The following is a 21,959-nucleotide window of genomic DNA, read 5'->3' as shown; positions in this document are numbered from 1 at the left end:
ATTGCTTAGGTAAAGAAGTGATAAGAGGTGGAAGAAAATATGTCTTGATTATATTCACTGTAAATTAGATTTTTAAGAAAAGGAATCATGGGAAGTTTTCACATGTTGTAAATATTTACTTAAAGATTAATTGATACATTTCAATTTGATATATTTGACTGTAGTGACATTGTCTTCTTTCTAGCTAACACAGTATAATGAACAATGAATATAACCATGTATATGCATTAAACATATGAAGAAATATCATGCATATGACCAGCACAGTCACAGATTAATGAAAGAATTTTGAAATGTTTCCATCAAACCCTGAACATTTTCACTTTAATTAGCATGTATTATTTATATGAAATAGGGGTTTATTATGAGGATCCCCTACTTAAATATAATGTACTTTGAGGCATCCCTATCTTGAATATCTTGATTACCCTATTTCTTCCTTTCCAATTTATCTTCTTTTTTCACATTCTGAATATTCTGCCTTTTTTATTCATGCCTATTTTTATTTACTTTCTCTTAGATTCAATATATGGCAGAAATAGCTATCTTTCTGTACTGATTACATCCTTCTTTATGTCTGAATAAAACTCCATTTTACATGTATATCAATTTTCCCTATCCATTCACTTGTTTACCAAAATTTAATCAATATTTTGATCACAAATGATGAATAACACTAGCTAAAGTTTAGAATAAAACAAAATATTTACTCTTAATTCATGCTTTACTTCCATTTTAAGAAATTCATATTATATTAAATCATTCAGAACAACTTCTTATCATATAAAAGAAGTTTTGGTTATACGTTAAATTGGCTCCTTTTCAAATTTTTTATTCAACAGAGATTACCATGCAATCTTTTGGTTCTATCACTTGAGCTATGCCCCAATCCTCTCCTATCACTTTAAATCATTTCATAAATGTAAGGACATTTTGTAATTATGTTTGGATTTCTTATATTGAGGGTAATTGTCATAAATACTGAAGAATACTTGGGATACTAACTCTCAAATTGTAACTAACAAAACCACCATTACTATTACAATTTTGATTATTCAACCTTCACTTACAAGATATCTAATGGTGTAACTTATTTAATGTTTTAAAAAATATTGGTATAATTTTTAAAAAAACAACTTTAATTTCTTTGTGTCTGTTTGTGGCAGAGCCACAAAACCAATAGCACATACTTACTACAATCCTCATTATTTAATCTATGTTTAGATGTGTTCACAATAACACATTATAAACCATTTAGGAATTAAAAGCAAATGAAAAAGCACATGAATAAAAATGAAAAAATGTAAATATATCTTTGCATTCAAATGCTTAGCACTTACCATTTACATAGATAATTGTGAATTGAAGGTATTTAAACATTGTGAATTGAAGATCTTTAATCTAACTTAAGAAAATTTAGAAAAGCAACCCTAGGTGCAGATAAGTTTGCTCTATTATTTTACAATGTTTTTAAGAAAGAAATTATGATAATTCTCTGCAATTCTCAGGAGATATGGAAAGAATAACTTCTAACTCATTCATGCAGTTTTCAGTATTCTAAGAGCAAAGCCAGGAAACATTACTAAGGATACTAAAGTCTGTTATCCTAATTATATATACAGATTCTTACTAAAATATTAGAAAATAAAATCAACTAGATATTGCAAATAAGGGAAACCATGTATATGTCTGAGTCAAGCAGAAAATGTCAGATAAGGTGATGTTAGGGAAATGAACCCTAAGATATGTATTCAAATGTTTTTTTTTTCTTTCATGCAATTGTTTCTAACACATTTATAAGATTATTTCTTTGTTGGTATGTATGTCCCTCCCCCACAGTTTAACTCTTGCTTTCACTGTATTTGATGTTGGTATAATTTGTGGAGGGGAAGAGGAAAAACAAACCGTTTAAATAGGGATACAGGTAGACCCATTGCAACAATGAGATGTACAAGTCCTTATGTCGAAAACGAACTTTACAACTTTGGTGAGGGGGGGGCGTGGGGTTGTGAGGATTGGGGGTACAGTGGGAGGATGGGAAGGGATGGGAAGGGGAAACAAAGGAGGAGGCTACAATGCTTGATAAGAAATGTACTCATTATCTTGCCCATGCAAGTACAGTATTTTAACAATAAAAAAAGAAAAAAATTACTATGTACAATTAATTGTATACCACAACTAAATGTTATCTGTGTATTTCTCAACATATTAAAGTCAAATGATATATAACATCAATAACCAAACAAAACAATAAATGTAATCAATACCTATTGAAATACATTAGAAGAAATAATCCAACACATTTATCCTCAAGAATGGAGATCTTTTTACACAGTTGTATTTAATATGTTATTTGAAAATTTTCTTCAATAACCTTTCCTCAACAGTTCTATCCTCATTGTGTGGAATGAGCTGTTTCTACTACATCCAATGTAGCAATCATGCCAAACCCAAAGGTTCTTGAGCACTTAGTATTAAATTTCCGAGTGACAACAAAGGTCAAAGAGGTCCTCAGACCTTCAATGATAGTGCAAACTTAAAATCTGTGATGAATGAATTCTATGTCTTTCAGACCTTTTAAGAGTCTCTTTCAGCTGGAATGAGGCCCGTGGGAAAAGAATTATTAATGTTGCTTCCTTTGAAGCCTCCACAACAAAAGCACTTGGAGTGTTGGTTTGTGAAATGATACTGATAAAAAAGCATGTCCATTGTTTAAAAAGAAAACTTTGCTCTCACCTTCCTTTAGGTATAAAATTTCATTTGAAAAATATTCCCGGGCTGGGAAGGTGTCTCAGCGGTATAGCGCTTGCCTTGCATGCATGAGGCCCTGGGTTCGATTCCCTAGCACCACATAAGAAAAAGAAAAAAAAAAAACCGGAAGTGGTGCTGTGACTCAAGTGGTAGAGCGCTAGCCTTGAGCTGAAGAGCTGAGGGACAGCGCCCAGGCCCAGAGTTCAGGCCCCACTACCGGACCCCCCCCCAAAAAAAATAAGAAAAATATTCCCTAATCAGAGTGTCTAAAATTATAAAAACTCAGACAGAAATTTGGGATAAAGTACTCATTTAATTGGCAAGATTTCACTGATAAATAGCAAAACAATATGCTTGAACTGAATACATACAATAGACTTCATAAATATCAATAACGTCTCAAAATACCCTCCTAAGATAATAAATATGAGATATACACACCTGGAAAATGCATTATCCGAACATACATCTATAATATCCATTCCAAATTCACTTTAAAAAGTTTTGAAAAGCCATTCAAGAGAAGAAGACAAATGAATACACATTAACCACAGAGAAATGTGCTCAATATCAAGCAGTTGTGAAGGAAAATGAAATTTATACCATAACACTTAACTCACACTGGAATAGCTAAGATTGGTAGAAAAAATGTGCAAGAATGTACATCAAAAGAAACATCTAAACAAAGTTAATAGAGGAGTAAAATGCTACAATGTTCTTGAAAAAGGCTCTGAAATTACATTTTTTTTTTTTTGGTCCGGTCGTGGGGCCTGAACTCTGGGCCTGAGCACTGTCCCTCAACTCTTCAGCTCGAGGCTAGCGCTCTACCACTTGAGCCACAGCGCCACTTCCGGCTTTTTTTGTTTAGCTTATGTGGTGCTGAGGAATCTGAACCCACCGCCTCAGGCATGCAAGGCAAGTGCTCTACCACTGAACCCCCTTCCCAGCTCCTGAAATTACATTTTTAAAAGCTGTATTTATATATAAATTGCATACCTAAGAAATTTACCTTACAATAAAATTTACAAAAATGTTTATCAATGCTTTATCTATAATAGCCAAAATTGCAACAGACATAAAAAGTTCTAATAGATAATGTTGAAAAATTGTATGTTCATGTAATAGATTCCTAGTCTTCATTAGCATAATAAGAAATTGATATGCAACATCATTGTATGTTAAAAGTATTTTATTGTATTATTAATATAGAACAAAAGTAAACATGTGTGACTTTATAGTAATTATACAGTATGTAAAGTTACTGTGGGCTGGAATGAGTGTCAGTAATGGAGGAGATTGATTACAAGAAACCTGAGTTCTCACACTGTGAGTTCTCATTAGATTATGATTTTGATTTTGATTTGGAGTATGTAAACTTCTAAAGTACAGTGTATGTGCAATTTTTCTTCTGTACATTTTTTTTCAGCCAAATAAAATAGATGCTAGTGAGGAATGGGGCCAAAATGGAACTCTACTACACTGTTGGTGAAAGCACTCTGGAAAATAGTATGGAGGTTCCTCAAAAAAATAAACATAAGGCTTCCCTGTGACCCATCAATTCCACTCCTGGGCATTTATCCAATAGACCACAAGCAAGGCCACAATAAAGATACCAATACAATCATGTTCATTGCAGCATTGGTTACTATAGTAAGGATGCAATAGATGCAATTAGGTAGAAGAATGGATGGATAAAAAATATGTATAGTAGCATAAGATATTCATCCCTTTCTATATCAAGTTTCACTTACTGATGCCTCACAGATTTCCCTCTATCATGGGGGTCTCTGTAATATAGTCCCCGCTATAGGAGAGGGATCACTATTTTATAGTAAAGCCACAGTAAGTCAACATTGATAGAGAGGGATGACCATAATTAGAATGTGTGTACAAACCTACAAGTAAACACAATGGATGGCAAAAGACAAAAATAATACACTTGAATATAATGAATTAAATGTGACTAAATATTTTCAAAATGAGACAGAAGGAGGATATTCTTAGAGGATTAGAAGGGCTCAATAGCTATGTGCATATGATCATCGGTAAAATTTTGTTTATCAAAGCAAGAGATTTTTAGTATTATTATTTTGCTTTTTCCCTCCTTTTTTGTTGTTTTTAAATTTTCTATACCTTTTGTCTATAAGTTTATCTCTTTGGGAATGGTAAAGAGAGCACAGAAATGATGAGACAAAGGGTGAACAAATACAACAAAGATGTTCACTAGACACTAGGTTGAAAGTGAACTATACAACTTGTTGGGGGCAGGGAGGGAAAAAAGGAAAAAATGAGGGAAGGGATGACACTGTTCAAAACAAAGGAGGGGGTAACTGTAACCCCTCTGTACAATATTTTCACAATACAAAATATATTAAAAAATGTGCTCACTACCTGAATCTGTAACTGTAACATTCTGTAATTACCCTCACTATAAACATAAATAAAAATATTAAAATGTACTTAATTCTAATTATGCACATGCTAAAATTTGTACTATGAAATTGATAGCTAAGTATGATTTCATTTGAACTTCAATAATGTGATTAAATAAACATGATATAAAACTATTGATAAAAAAGGCAGAAACAGTGAATGGCAGGAATTTTTCAGTATTAATAATCATAATCTTGTCATAATGCCAAGAATGCTAAAGCAGCTCTAAATATAGTCAACAATGAATTTTATGTCCCCTACCTTGCCATGTCTGGTATGGTTTTACTTAGCTATGCCATGATTAATCAATAAAACTAACTTTTCTGTAGGCAATTTGTTAATACCTTAAATGCCAATGTGACTATAGTTTAGGATAGGAATTTGTGAGGATTTTAGATGTCTAATTTATTTTAACTCATAAAGATAGGCTCCTCAATTAGAGAGCTCCTGAACTTCTATAGAAGAAAGAAATACCGAATTAATTTCACTGTCATGTAAAGGTACAGAGAGATAATAGTTGACACAGCCTAAGGATGCAATGTCCTCCCAAAACTAATATGTTTAAAGCTTAAATACTCCACACAATGTTAAGAGGTAGGACTTTGGGAAAGTAATTAGACCCTGAGGGTTCTTTACTGTGTATCATTCCATCAACAAATTCATACCTTCGTGGCATTACGGAGAGGCAGTGAACATAGTGGCAACCAGGAGTTAGATACTAATAGCAGCAAGAAGGTAATTGAAAATGGTCCTTCCCTTTCAATCTTTGCTTCCAGAACTTCTTGAAATGCATAGCTTTCCTATTCAAATCACTGCCCACCAAAATGTTTTGTCTTACCATGACCCAAAAACCAATAAAACTCTGACCTTTGCTTGCTCAGCTGATTTACTTAGGTTTTGACGTAGTGATGAAGAACAACTAACACAAGCCCAAGGAAAGTCTAAAAGACAGTTCCCACAAGGAACTGAATAGATAATAACCTTGTTCTCTGACATCCCAGAGAAAAGAAGTTTGAGATAATACCAGCACCTAACAATCTAAGCAACCCAGATGGTGGTATTTTCTTATGGTATCTCCAGAAGAGTGTGGTGCATGGGAGTTCACTAAAAAATGATCTTTCTTGAGCTTCAACTTTTATAAAAGGAAAATCCCTCATCTTTCTTATATCATACTCACTGCCAAGCTTATTTCTGTGGAGAGAGTGTGCATCTGTCCTCAATATTTTCAGAAAAAAACTTTTTGGCCAATAAAACTTGAGAAGAAATGTGTTTGTCTTTTATGTAGAAACACATCCAAAAGCCAACTTTAAATTCTTGACTCACTTACTTTGCTTCATTAACAACATAATTCCCTGACAGATACTACTCCTACACACTTTTCAGAGTAAGAAGATATCAAGTAGTGATAGTCAACTCCAAAATACATAGCAAGTGTATAATAGTCTTTCTGTTTCATGAACTACTGAGAATGTCTGTCTATAATGTCTGTAAGAACTCCTGAACTGGTCATACCCTGTATGTGATATTTTTGGTGAAAGAGATTTTTAATTATCAATAATCATTATCTTGACATAATTTTAATATCATGAATGCTAATGCAGCTGTAAATATAGTGAAAAATGAATCATACATCCCATCTGGTCATGTCTGGTATGGTTTTACTTAGCTATGTCATGACTGATCAACAAAACTAATTTATGGACAGCTGATTTTTTCCCACTTCAGGATGAGTTTGAACTGAGTAGTGAGACTTCGTGTCAACACAATGCAAAGGTAAAATTAAGTAATATCTAAGAAAGAAAGGGTGAGAAAAACACATGAACAAAGAATCAGAAAATCTGATAGAAAAGATGGGAGATAGGACACCTATCTCTTTGTCTCCAAATTTCAGAAATTTGCCTAAGTTTTACCCTTTACATTTCATATAATAATTTCCCCATAAATGCAGCAATAGAATGATATAATTTTCATGCCTCAACTTTATCTTTCAGTATTTCAAATGATATGAAAATCTTCTTTGGTATTTATATCAAAACTTGAAGGATAGGATTTAGCACTTTCTCTGATTCTATATAACCCAATAGCAAGCCCCATCCATAACTCCAAAATAAATATGGATTTTTCCATTTTCATCATCTGTGCTGTCAGCATCCTAATTCCAATAACTTATACTAAAAAAAATCTTAAACTTCTTTTTTATTGACTATAAAAATTTCATGTATCAACAAAGTGACCATAAACATAAAATATATTAAGTCTTGTTAATACGAAAACTGTTCAATAACTTACCACTGCACTAAAAGTAAAACCTATTACTCTAGTCTACAAAGCCTTTCAATAAAATATTTCTGCTTTTATCAAACTCTTCCTTATTCTTTATCTGATTCACCCTTCTCTTGACCTCTACTTTTCAAATTAAAGAATAAGATTTGTTTCTTTAAGTAGTATGTGCTCCTTAAACATTCTTTTACCCATGTTTTCATTTTAAGATATTTACTTTTTTATTAAGTACTTGTACAAAGTTTTAACTCCAGAAGTCCGAATGAGTGCAATGCATCTTGCTCAATGTCACCTCTTCTATTGTTTTCCTCCCATTTTCCCCATCACATATCTACACTAGAATTATATAGTCCAATTTTTACATAATGTATATCAACTATAGTGAATGTATGTGCTCACTTGTTTTCTCTATTCATGTCCCCTTCTCCCATTACATGCCCACCAAGAATATTATTCAATATCTTGGTAATCGTTGTGTTTAGTGGTTTGTTATTTGTGCATAGAAGTTACGCACAATCACCAAAGATTTTATAATATTCTCTTAATAGGTCTTAGATATAATAATAATATTTCAGATTGAGCTTTCTCAAAACTTACCTGTAATTGTTTGGATTTCCCTTTCTTTACACAATTCCCTTGATATTGTTAACAAAGTATTATCTAAAATAATTTTATAAAATATACTAGAAGTAAACACACAAAATTTTAAAATCAATATTTATTTTAATTGGCTTATTTGTACCCACCAAACATCCATTCTAGAATTCTAGAATATTTCCCCAACAAAATGTATTGATTTATTTTTTTCTTCATTTGTTCTCATAAGTCTAACATTCATGGGAAAATTAAAACCTAATTCATAATAAAATAAAAATAGTTTTTATCTTATGAAAAGAATAAAAGAGTTTCAACAGTTAAACAGAAATAAGAAAACTAGGGCTGGGAAGGTGGCTCAGTGGTACAGCGCTTGCCTTGTATGCATGAGGCCCTGGGTTCGGATTCTTCAGCACCACATAAGCAAAAAGAAAAAAACCATAAGTGGAGCTGTGGCTCAAGTGGTAGATTGCTAGTCTTGAGCTGAAGAGCTGAGGGACAGCGCCCAGGCCCAGAGTTCAGGCCCCATGACCGGACCCTCCCCCCCAAAAAGAAAGAAAAATAGAAATAAGAAAACCAAGTTCATTTGGAAGTTGGAAGTTGCAATAACTGTTTGATACAGCAAAATATTTTAGAATTCTTACAATGACATTATTTCTTAATTACATTTATTTTTGCAATTTGCATTATATATGAGTATAAACACATATATAAATGGAATATATAGATATATAAATATGTAATATATAATAATAAATTTACAAATATATATAAATATAAATATAGAGATAACATAATATATGCATATATAATTGGAATATAATATAAATATATACATGTATTTAATTGGAATACTATTTTCTTCATACTATTTAGATGAAATTTCCACTTTTTTCCTAAAGATACACATCATAGTACATTAGAACTCAGCTTAATGATTTTATATTAACTAAATCAGTGACCATATTTTGAAATATTAATACATTCTGAAGTATTGATTTTAAGACTTCAATATGAATTGAGAGAAAGAAATATATTTCCACCTATATCTTTAGGATTATGGATTTTTAACTATTGTATGGAGAGTACAACAAGAAAGAGACTGAGTATATGTGCTATGACTACCCTTCCACAGACCCAAACTGCTGAAGGAGCTTCATGCCAGATCTCCTGTCTTTATCATTTCTGGTCAAACATTCATTACACTAACTCCTTTTTCCTGTCTACATCTGGTGAGTGACTCCTACTTAAGATCCCTCTGTTTGTCTGTATTTCCTTCGACATGGCACCATGCCAGAGGGACCCCTTACGCTTTGGGCTGTTATCTTCTCATTTTAGGGATGCCAGAATTGAGAATATGACTGTCACTCAAAGAGACTTTGGATAGATAGGGATGCCTTCTATCCATCCGTGGCCTCCTTTTCTACACTCACCAGACTCCCTTTCCACATTTCTGGTTCCAATGGAGTCCCATCAGTCTTAACCAAGTCAGAACACTCCGTTGGGTTATCTTCTATGCTCTCTAGATGCGTTTTCACTCAACGACTTCATAAGGCCAATGCCTTATCTTATTGCGACAGTTTCTTTCAAAGCAATGGTAAAAGGTCAGAAGTTCTATATGTTCAGCCTTTCTTTGCTCTCCTTGCTTATCATTCTCTCTGTCTGCCTCCTATCTCTCTGTCAAACTTGAAACTTGTGCCTGCCAAGCCTGACACAGAATGGAGATGGGTATAATCCTCCTGGCCATCTCCTCTTGAAAAGTAATTTTCCTTATCTGTAGCAGTTCAATTTCTCTGTCTCTGTCTCGCTCTCTTTTCTTTTTTTTTGGGGGGGGGAGGTGGAGAGGGTCCGGTTGTGGGACCTGAACTCTGGGCCTGGGCGCTGTCCCTCAGCTCTTCAGCTCAAGGCTAGCGCTCTACCACTTGAGCCACAGCGCCACTTCCGGCTTTTTTCGTTTTGCTTATGTGGTCCTGAGGAATCTGAACCCAGGGCCTCATGCATGCAAGGCAAGCGCTCTACCACTGAGACACATTCCCTGCCCTCGCTGTCTTTTCCTCTCTCTCCTTTCCTCGTGGTCACACAGGAGTTTGGTTTTTGAGGACATGGGGTCGGTCACAAGAGACTCCCCTTTGGCTTGTGTCCTTAAGGGGAGACACAGGCTGTGTCTTGGGGATCCATTCTAGGTTCCCTCTAGAAGGATAGCCATTCTGGGCTTGAAACCAGATCCACTTTTGCCACATCTCCTCCCTACCATCTCCCTAAATAACCTCAATCCCAGAAACAAGTTGCCCGCTGCACGTTACATCTCAAAGCAGGCAGGTCACTGGATTCTGTTAATAAACTCTCTTCTGCCTGAACATCCACATCGAGGTCTCCTTTCTCCAACCTTTACAGTGTGGGAATGAAAATGAATGACACACAAAAGAATAGATCCTTTCCTTTATTTATTCATTTTACAACTGTACTAACTTGAAGCTATGATACCTATCTTGAGTTTCAAGAGTCAGATTTGACAGGATTCTAGAGCTAGAACAGATAATATAAAAAAAAGCTCAGTAGCCAGAATTCTTATTAAAGATATGTACTACTTTGTTACTCATTAATCCCCATGTATTTGTAGACAATTAAAACTGATTTAAGCTAATTGATCATTCTTTATACTCCTGAAATGTAATGGCACTAATAATCACTTCTGATTCTCTGTAAGTCCTGTCCATAACTCATGGCCCTCTAGGCATCAAAGACATTCAGTGCTTAGTTCAATCACAAACTGACCAATATAATGGATAAATTATGCCCTTTGGAGCCTTTGGTCTAAAATAATTATAGATTTCTAGGTAAAATAAGTGGTAATAATAACTTCTGATCCTGAGAAATTTAATGGGATATATGAATGCTTCATACTACTAACTATAATGAATAGGTTATTATTTTTTGCACTGCATTAAGATTTTTGATGTACGATTTGGGATTTCACTACTCGATTTTCCTCCCTCCCGTATCTGTTTCATAAAGCATACCAAATTCAAACAATTTAAACAAATGACTGAAATTTGGTTTAAATCCAAAATTATTTAAATGTTGCAAGAATGTTCAGTTTTTACATTTTAAATTCAGTGATAATGCACAACATATTTTAGCTAAACCTCATAATATTAAAAAAATGTGGCTTATTTTATATGAACAAGTAATTTTCACCAACATGTCCCAAAATGACTAAATATAAATTCACCACGGGTTTCCTTCCATCCTATTTCTCATTCTTCACTTTGAACTACAAGAGTTACCATTATCAAATCATAAAAAGTATATATGCTTTCTTTCTTAACATAAATTCTCAGTGACTCATCCATATTGCACTATATCTCTCCTATATTTTCTCATTCTCTTTTCCCATGGATATAATTACTTCTTGGACATAAAATTTTCCACATTTATCATTAGAACAGTTTGTACAGTATCTCTCTACCCCAAATCTGTTTTCTAAATAAAGTTATGTAGTTCTTCTAAAAGGGGAAACTGTAAGAATTTTGCTTAAAATACACTAATAACAGAAACATTTTAAAGCATTTAGATAAACAATTATCCTGCATACTGTATTCCAAGGACAGTCAGTAGTGGAATTCTTAACCTGTGCCAGTATATATATGTATATATACATATATATGCATATATATACATATATACATATGTATATATATATATACATATATATATATAGTTAACAAGAGGCTGTCTCTTCTGTAATCTCTGAAAATCTCTGAATGGTTTTCTATTCTCAATAAATAACTGCCTCCTTCTTCCAAAAAGAAACTGCTTTGGTGAAATTTTCTTTGACCTGCCACTAGGGTACAATTCTTATTTGGCTACTATAACAACTTGAATACATAATTCCTTGTATTATTCAACTTCTGCACCTGCTGTCCAGCATGCTGCTCAGTACATGGAAAAAATACAGAAGTGTATGTTGAATGCATTACAATAGGGAAGAAAGGTTGACTTTTGTGATTTGTTTTACTTTTTTGTATGTCACATATGCTGCTATTTAAAAGAGCAATTTACAGCCATTCCTTTTTACATCTGTTGTAGCAATTTGCTCATACAGGAAAATATTTATGTATCTGCATTGAAGGCAAATACAAAGTAAAACTATGTTATTTCAAATGTGAAAAAATATAGTCTATAATTCTGACTATTTTATTATAGGATTTGTCATTCATTTTCTCTTATAGAAGTTTTCTCTGCCATTTTCCAATGTCAAAAAGCACATTGTTCCAGAAAATAGAACATCTTCCTAAACAACTTATTTCTTTTATGAGAGCTTATTTTAGACCCATTTCCAAAAGTATACAGTAAATAATCATGCCACCACATTATGTTTATTGATATATTTCTATGCACTCTCAGAAATCTATAACAAAGTTCGCTTGTATGTCATATAAGAAATGGTGATATATTTCCATTGGCATTATAAAATAAAGAAGAAATAAAGGAGGCAAATATCATTCTCATGTGTTATCAATTATTACTGTTTTTGTACTCAGTTCTTTAACTCAGTGCTTGGCTCACCAGGAAGATGCTTTAACATTCGAGCCATGCTTATGTCCCCAGGTAACAATTATTGACCAGAAAACTGATATGAAAAATTAATAGCTAATAGCTTTTTTCCTCTAAATAATAGTGTGGAATATTACATATCACATAAACTTAATTCCATATAATCATGCTTATAAAAATTCAATCTTTTATTATTATTTTAGATTAGTTATACAAAGAAATGGACATTTAATCAAGTAATTTATGAATACAATATATCTTAATCAATGTCAAATATTTCAACACTCTCACACAGCCTGCCTTAAGGACCCCTTATCCCACTATGCTTAATTTTTTTGTATATACATTGGATTTCTGACAGTATTATCTTTGTCTTTTTTTTTCATTTGTCCATACCTTTCCCCTTGATCTTACACAACCTCTTTCAAGACCTGCTTTCTATAACTTTTATTTTGCTGAACTTTGTATTTCTAAAGAATTGCACTATTTGGGAGAATCCGGGGGAAGATGACTGAGGAGAAGCTGGAGGCTAAACAAGTTCTCACATAGAAAGCAGTTTTAGTGTTCTAGTGAACAGTCCTAGGCTACCAAATCACATCAAGTGTGCAACCACAGTACAGAGTTTGCTCAGAGACGGAAAATCCAGCTTGGTCAAGGAGATAGATTTCAGCACTTCCAGTAGCGGTGGCAGTGTCAGCAGTGCTAGTGCTAGCAGTGTCAGCCATATCAACAGAGAAAATCCAGGACAAAGGCACCAGACATGGCTTGGAAGCAGCTTTGACTCACTACCAGCAAGACAAGGAGCAGAAATCTTCATCCTGCTGATTGCAGACCAGGGATGGCCCAGGAACCAAGAGTCTGGCTTGAGTAGAACCCTGACATCTTCAGTCTTTCTCATGGAGCAGCAGAGGGAAGGTAGCCCCTCCCCCACCACCAAAGAAGATCTCCATTTTTGATACTAACAAAGCCCACCCAGCCCAAGACAAATCCAAGAAATATGATAGATCTATTAAACATTTAGAAGAAACACCAAAGGCCTACTCTGAGGATAATGGATGTAGAGGAGCACCTAGAGACAGAAGTTAATGGTCTAGGAAATTTATTTAACAGGATCCTAGCAGAGAACTTCCTAAGCATGCAAAATGATAGGCCTATTCAGATACATGAAGCTTTTAGAACCCCAAATAGACCAGACCATAACAGGACATCCCACTGTAATATTATACTCCTCACAAGATCAATTCAGACCAAGGAAAGGATCCTTAAAGCTGTTAAGGAGAAAAGATCAATCAACTATAAAGGGAAACCAATTAAAATAACCTCAGATTTCTCAGCAGAGACAATTAAAGCAAGAAGAGCCTGGAATGACGTATGTAGCACCCTAACGACAAACAACTATCAACCAAGAATACTGTACCCAGCTAAACTCTCCTTCATAACAGTATGTCAAATAAAAACCTTCCATAGCAAAGAAAAACTGAAACAATGTATCTCCCACATACCATCCCTACAAAAGATACTGAAAGCTGTCCTACACATAGAAAACAAACAAGACCACAATAAAGGCCAAGAAACCACATCCAGAGAATCCAAGAACCATAGGAAGAACCCAGTTGTCATAGCACCCAAGATAGTGTATAACATGGCAGGAACTACCAAACACCTGTCAGTCCTAACTTTCAATATTAATGGAATTAACTCTCCAATTAAGTGAAATAGACTGTCTAGTTGGATTAAAAAGCAAGATCCTTCTATCTGCTGCCTTCAGAGTCACATGCTACCCATAAAAACAAACATATTTTGAAAGTGAAAGGCTAGGAAAAAATCTAACAAACAAAAGGCCCTGATAAACAGGAGGAAGTTGCAATCCTAATATCAGATAAAATAGACTTCAAATTAAAATTAGTGAGAAGAGATAAAGAAGGTTGCTACATACTAATTAAGGACTCTCCTTCAGGAGCATATTACAATTCTCAATATCTATTTGCCAAAAAATGGAACACCCAAATTTATCCAAGAAACACTATTTTCCCTCAAATCTCACATAGATCCAAAGACATTAATTTTTGGAGAATTTAGCATGCCACTATCCTCACTAAATAAATCAACTCAGCAAAAACTCAACAGAGAAACCGCAGATCTAAATAACTACATAGATCAATTAGATTTAACAGACATCTACTGAATGTTTCACCCAGCAGCATCAGAGTACATGTTTTCCTCAGAAGCACATGGAACATTTTCCAAAATAGACCACATTTTAGGTCAAAAAGCAATCTGGTCCAAATTCAGAAACATTGTAGTTATGCCCTGCATTCTCTCAGACCTCAAGGGAATAAAATTAGAACTCAAAACAAAAGCCACCAAAGAAAGTCCTGTAACACATGGAGGCTGAACAACACACTGTTAAATCACCAGTGGGTCATGAAAAGATTAGAAAGGAAATCCAAATGTTCATGATATTCAACAAAAATGAACACAAAAATTACCAGCTCCTCTGTGACACAGCAAAGGCAGTACTCAGAGGCAAGTTTATAGCTCTGAGTTTCAATGAATTGGAGAGATCTGAAACAAACAATTTAATGAGACATCTGAACCACCTTGAGAGAAAGCCGCAAGCTAAACCCCAATCCAGTAGATGGAAAGAAATAATTAAAATTCAATCAGAATTAAACGAATTAGAATAAAAAAATAGAAAGGATCAGCAAAACAAATAGTTGGTTCTTTGAAAAAAATTAACAAAATTGACAGACCCTTTGCAAATCTTATGAGAAAAAGAGAGCGAACACACCCCAAAACACAAACAGAGATGAGAATGGAAACATCATTACAGAAACAAGCAATATTCAGAACATAATAAGGGAAGACTTAGCAAACCTTTATGCTAATAAGTTTGAGAACCTGAAAGAAATGGACGATTTCCTAGGAAATATCGACATGCCAAAACTGAACCAGGATGAGATAAACAAACTTAGCCCATATTAATCATTGAAATAGAAACAGAAATAAGAGACCTCCCATCTAAGAAATGCCTAGGACTAGATGAATTCTACAAGGACTTCAAAGCAGAATTCACACCAATATTCCTCTAATTCTTCAATGAAATTTAAAAAGAAAGTTCAGTACTAAACTCTTTCCTTTTTTTTGGGGGGGGGGTCTGGTCATGGGGCCTGAACTCTGGGAGCTGTCCCTCAGCTCTTCAGCTCAAGGCTAGCACTCTACCACTTGAGCCACAGTGCGACTTCCGGCTTTTTTCTTTTTTATTATGTGGTGCTGAGGAATCGAACCCAGGGTCTCATGCATGCAAGGCAAATGCTCTATCACCGACCTAACTTCCCAGCCCCAAACTCTTTCTATGAAGCCATCATAGTCCTCAGTCTAAACCCAGACAGGAACTCATCAAAGGAAGTAAACTATAGACCCATTTCTTTGATAAGCATCGATGCAAAACTTCCCAACAAAATTTTGGCCAATCAACTTCAACAATTCATCAAAAAATTAAACACAATGATCAAACAAGATGCATTTCAGGGATGCAAAGCTGGTTCAACATATTACAATCAATTAATATAATTCGTCACATCAACAAGAGCAAGGATAAGAACCACATGGTTATCTCAATAGATGCAGAAAAAAGCATTTGACAAAATCTAACACCATTTTATTATGAAGGCTTTGGAAAAACTAGGAATCCATGGAACATTGCTCAATAAAGGTAGTATATGACAAACCTACAGTCAGCATTATACTTAATACTGGAAAACTAAAGCCATTTCCTCTAAACTAAGGAATGAGACAAGGATGTCCATTCTCTTCACTTCTCTTCAATTTAATATTAGAATGCCTAGCTACAGCCATAAGACAAGATGCAAACATAAAGGGGATTCAAATAGGGTAAGATGAAATAAAATTCTACCTCTTTGCAGATGACATGATCTTGCATTTAAAGAATCCTAAGGACTGCACTCCCAAATTTCTTAAGCTGATTCCATACTTTGGTAAAGTAGCAGGGTATAAAATTAACCCTTAAAAATCAATGGCTTTTCTGTATGCTAACAATGAGAAGAGTACAGCTCAAATCAGGAAAGCAATCCCTAGGCTGCTAGGAATTAACCTAACTAACAAAGTGAAGGATCTCTATGATGAAACCATTAAAAACCTGAAAAAGGAAATCAAAGCAGAACTTAGAAAGTGGAAAAACTTCCCATGCTCCTGGATTTTAAGGGAGAACATCATGAAAATGGCAATATTTCTCAAGGCTATCTACAAATTCAATGTGATACCTATCAACATTCCAACTTCATTCTTCAAGGAAATGAAGAGGCAATCCAAAAATATATATAGAACAAGAGAAGACCCAAAATACCAAAAATGATACTTAACAGAAACAACAGTGCTGGAGGAAGATCAATATCAAATTTTAAACTCTACTGCAAAGACATAGTAATCAAAACAGCTTGGTACTGGCACAAGACAAGACCTCAGGACCAATGAAATAGAATTGAAAACCCAGAAATGTACTCACAGACCTATAGACACTTAATCTTCAATAAGGGAGATAAAAAAAAAATAGAAGGAAAGAAAGACAGCCTCTTCAGCAACTAATGCTGGCAAAATTGGTTAATCACTTGTAGAAAACTAAAGCTAAATCCTTACATATCAGCCTGCACCAGAATCACTCCAAATTGATCAAAGACCTTGGAATCAAAGTAAACACCCTGAAAATATTACGGGAAAAGGAGAGACCCTTGGCACAGGCGGGAATTTTCCTAATAGAGTCCCAGAAACCAAACAAATGTGATTGCATGAAGTTGCAGAGCTTCTGCATGGCAGTGGACATAGCAAGATCAATAGAAAGCCCACAGATTGGGAGTAGATCTTCACTAGCCATACAACTGATAAGGTCTCATATCTAAAATACACTTGGAACTCAAAAAAGTAAATCCCCCAACAACAGATCCTCAAAGACAAAACTGCCCAATAAATAAGTGGGCTAAAGACTTAAAGAGAAACGTCTCTGAAGAGGAAAGAAGGATGGCCAATAGACATATGAAGAAATGCTCAACCTCTCTAGCCATAAAAGAAAGGTAAATCAAAACAACATTGAGATGCCACCTCATCCCAGTTAGAATGGCTATAATCAATAACTCTGATAACAACAGATGCTGGAGGGGATATGGACAGAAGGGAACCTTACTGCATTGTTGGTGGGAGTGTAAACTTCAACCACATTGGAAAGTAGTATGGAGGTTCCTCAAAAGACTCCACATAGAGCTCCCCTATGACCTAGCAATCCCACTTTTGGGCATTTACCCAGATGATCAAAAACAAGACCATACTAAAGCTACCAGCACAATTACGTTTATTGCAGCATTATTTACCATAGCTAAGATATGGAACCAACCCAGATGCCCCTCAGTAGATGAATAGATCAAGAAAATGTAGTATATATACACAATGGAATTATATGCCTCAGTAAATATGGCATTGTCCCATTTGTTAGGAAATGGAAAGACTTGGAAAAAAATATATTAAGTGAAGTAAGCCAGGTCTAAAGAAACATAGGTCCCATGGTTTCACTTATTTGCAATAACTAGTATATGTCTGAGACAAGCAGAAAAGGTCAGATAAGTTGATGTTAGGTGAAATGAACCCCAAAATAAGTGTTCAAATGTTTTTTTTTCTTTCATGCGATTGTTTCTAACATATTTATAAGATATTTCTTTGTTACTTTGTATGTCCCTCCACCAAGATACAACCCCTGCTTTCACTGTATTTGATGGTGGTATAATTTGTGGAGGGGAAGGGAAAAAAACAAATTGTTTAAATAGGGATGCAGGTGGGCCCATTGAAGCAATGAGATGTACAAGTTGTCATGTAGAAAAAAGAACTTTACAACTTTGGTGGGGGGCGGGTGACAGGGGGGTACTGGGGAGGGTAGGAGGGGGGGTGGTGGGAGATGGGAAGGGATGGGAAGGGCAAACAAAGGAGGAGACAACAATGCTTGATAAGAAATGTACTCATTATCTTGCCCATGTAATTGTAACCCTCCATAGCTATTTTCACAATTAAAAAAAAAAGAAAAGAAAAGAAAAACGCATGTTGGAGGAGATGTGGCCAGAAAGGAACTCTACTGCACTGTTGGTGGGAGTGTAAACTTGTTCAGCCACTTTGGAAAGTAGTAAGGAGGTTCCTCAAAAGACTCCACATAAACTCCGGCGCTGGTGGCTAACGCCTGTAATCCTAGCCGCTCAGAAGGCTGAGATTGGATGGTCACAGTTCAAAGCCAGCCCAGGCAGGAAAGTCTGTGAGACTCTTATCTCCAATAAACCATTAGAAAACCAGAAGTGGTGCTGTGGCTCAAGCAGTCGAGGGATCGCCTGGAGCTGTAGAGTGCACGGAAGCGCCCAAACCCAGAGTTTAAGCCCCACAAATTACAAAAAAAAAAGAGTCCACATAGAGCTCCCCTATGACCCAGCAATCTCACTTTTGGGCATTTACCCAAATGATCACAAATAAGACCATATGATATCTACCAGCACAACTATGTTTATTGCAGCATTATTTACCATAGCTAAGATATGGAACCAACCCAGATGCCTCTCAGTAAATGAATGGATCAAGAAAATGTGATATATATATATATATATATATAGATATATATATATATCAAAGTACATAGAATTCATATATATATGAATTCATATATGTAGAATTCATATATATATATGAATTCATATATGTAGAATTCATATATATAGAGTTCACATATATCTAGAATTCACACACACATATGTATATATGCGTTCTATGACGTTGGCCCATTTGTTAGGAAATGGAAAGACTTGGAAAAAAACTATAGTAGTGAAGCAAGCCGGGCTTACTTTCAATAATTAGTATATGTGTGGGATAAACAGAAAAGGTCACAAGCTATGTACTTATTACCAGATAAGGTGATGTTGAACAAAATGAATCTCAAGATAGGGACAGAAGTGTTTTATTTTCTTTCTTGCTATTGTTTCTAACCTATTTATAAGGTATGATGAAATTTTTTGTTGTTTTGTATTTTCCTCCTCCAAGGTATAACACCTATTTTCACTGTATATGATGTTGGTATAATTTGGGGAGAGGAAGGGAAAAAACAAAATGCTTAAATAGGAAAACAGGTTGACTCATTGTAACAATGAGATGCACAAGTCTCTGTTGAACATTGAACTTTACAATTTGGGGGGGGGGGCAAGAAGGGGAGTGTAGTTGTGCAAGTGGGACGGAGGGGATGGTAGGGCAGGAGGCAACAATACTTGATAAGAAATGTACTCATTACCTTGCTCATATAACTGTAACCCCTCTGTATTTTCACATCAAAAAACTTATTTAAAAAATTGCACTATTAAGCCGGGCGCTGGTGGCTCACGCCTGTAATCCTAGCTACTCAGGAGGCTGAGATCTGAGGATCGCGGTTCAAAGCCATCCCCGGCAGGAGAGACCGTTGAGACTCCTATCTCCAATAAACCACCAGAAAACCGGAAGTGGCGCTGTAGCTCAAGTGGAAGAGCATTCACCTTGAGGTGAAGAGCTGAGGGACAGTGCCCAGGCCCAGAGTTCAAGCCCCAGAGTTCAAGCCCCACGGCCGACAAAAAAAAAAAAAAAAAAAAATTGCACTATTGAATTCTTCCTTGGATCTTTTTAAATTTTGTATGGCTAATACACACAGTATTTTCATCAATTTAGTAAATCACTTTTTCATACTAATTTGAGTGATGCAATTAATATATAATGGCATATTAAGATTTTTTATTTGTTATTTTCAACTTCATAATTTGTCACATTAATAACTGATATCTGTTCTCTTTTTTACAGTTCTTAATTCTAAACTTTTTCTCCAATAAGAATATGACTAAAATTACCTTTGACTTGATACTGAAAAACACATGAAAACTTCATTTGTTAGATATATGTTATGAAAAAGTACTCAGCCAACTGTAATTTCAAGATACATAAAAATGATGTAATTCAGTAGCAGAAGAAAATGCATATATGATATCACTATATACATAGGAGATCATTAAATATTATTTGAAATGGGAGTAAAATATAAACTAAATTATTACACAAAATATATAATTTTCAAAAAATATAAACTTTGAGTTTTTTTATTTGTAGGGGTTAATCTGAAAAGATGAAGGAATAAATAATGGCATCTGATTACATATGTGAAAAATTTATACAAACTATGAACATTTGAATCATTGTTGAATTAAAAATACCTGCAACCATCTCACTGTGGGTGGTTGCCAAATCTTCCTTGAAGGGCTGGAACATCCAAAACTATAGGAATGCAAATTTTGCACCAAGAATGAATTGGCAGGTTATAAAACCTAAGAGACTGGAGATCCATTAATATCTTCTTGTAATTCAGTCTGGAATTTTTATTATTATTATTGTTTGGAGTTTTATACACTCAGGCTTAAGAGTCATTGCAATAATGAGATGTACAATAATGAGATGTACAAGACGTTATGTCAAAAAATGAACTTTACAACCTGGGAAAGGGAAGGAGAATGGTGGGGTAAGGGGAAACAAAGCAGTAAAGGAGGAGGCAACAATGCTTGATAAGAAATGTATTCATTATCTTGCTCATGTAATTGTAACCCCTCTGTATGGTATTTTCACAATTAAAAAAACTTATTAATCAGTTAAAAAAAAGAATGTGAAAAAAATGTATCTTCTTCTCCCTTAGACAACAAACTTGACCATAAGATGTGTGATGTAGTAATGTTTATCTGTTTAAAAAAAACAGATCCATCAAATTGTCCAATCCAATTGTTTTGTTGCATAAATTATTAAATGACTTGTCTACACCAAAGCATCAGAAAACATTTGACTTTAAAATATTTATTTACTCAGGCATCTCTTTGACCTCAGGCCACTGAACTCAGACTCATGGTCATTGTGTGAAGGCTTAAAACATGGAGAACTCTCTTCCATGAGGAAGGCTCTCTCCCTAGAATAAACAGAGAATAAAAGTTTTAATCAGTTCTTGAACATTAGGTCCTTGTGACTTGGTTTCCTTTTCTCTATAAAAGAAAAAACAGTTTGCTCTTTGGTCTTAAGAGTATGCTAGATTTCATGGTCAATGGTAGTTCTAATTCCATAGCTTCCTTTCCATTCTCTGAATGACCATATTCCCCTTTTTTGCTTTCTGTGTTTCTTTCTAATCCAGTAATTAAGTAAACTCATGGTCTTACATTATAAGTAGGGGTTCTACTAAAAAGAAAATCCAATAGTCTTCATATTCTCCTTTTAAAATTAACCATTTGATAATGGGTTATTTATGTTTGTCT

Source organism: Dipodomys spectabilis, unplaced genomic scaffold (genome assembly GCF_019054845.1).
Source record: "Dipodomys spectabilis isolate Male_0828 unplaced genomic scaffold, ASM1905484v1 ptg000095l, whole genome shotgun sequence".
NCBI lineage: Eukaryota > Metazoa > Chordata > Mammalia > Rodentia > Heteromyidae > Dipodomys > Dipodomys spectabilis.
The sequence above is the reverse complement of the archived record's forward strand: the minus strand, read 5'-3'. Positions refer to the sequence as shown.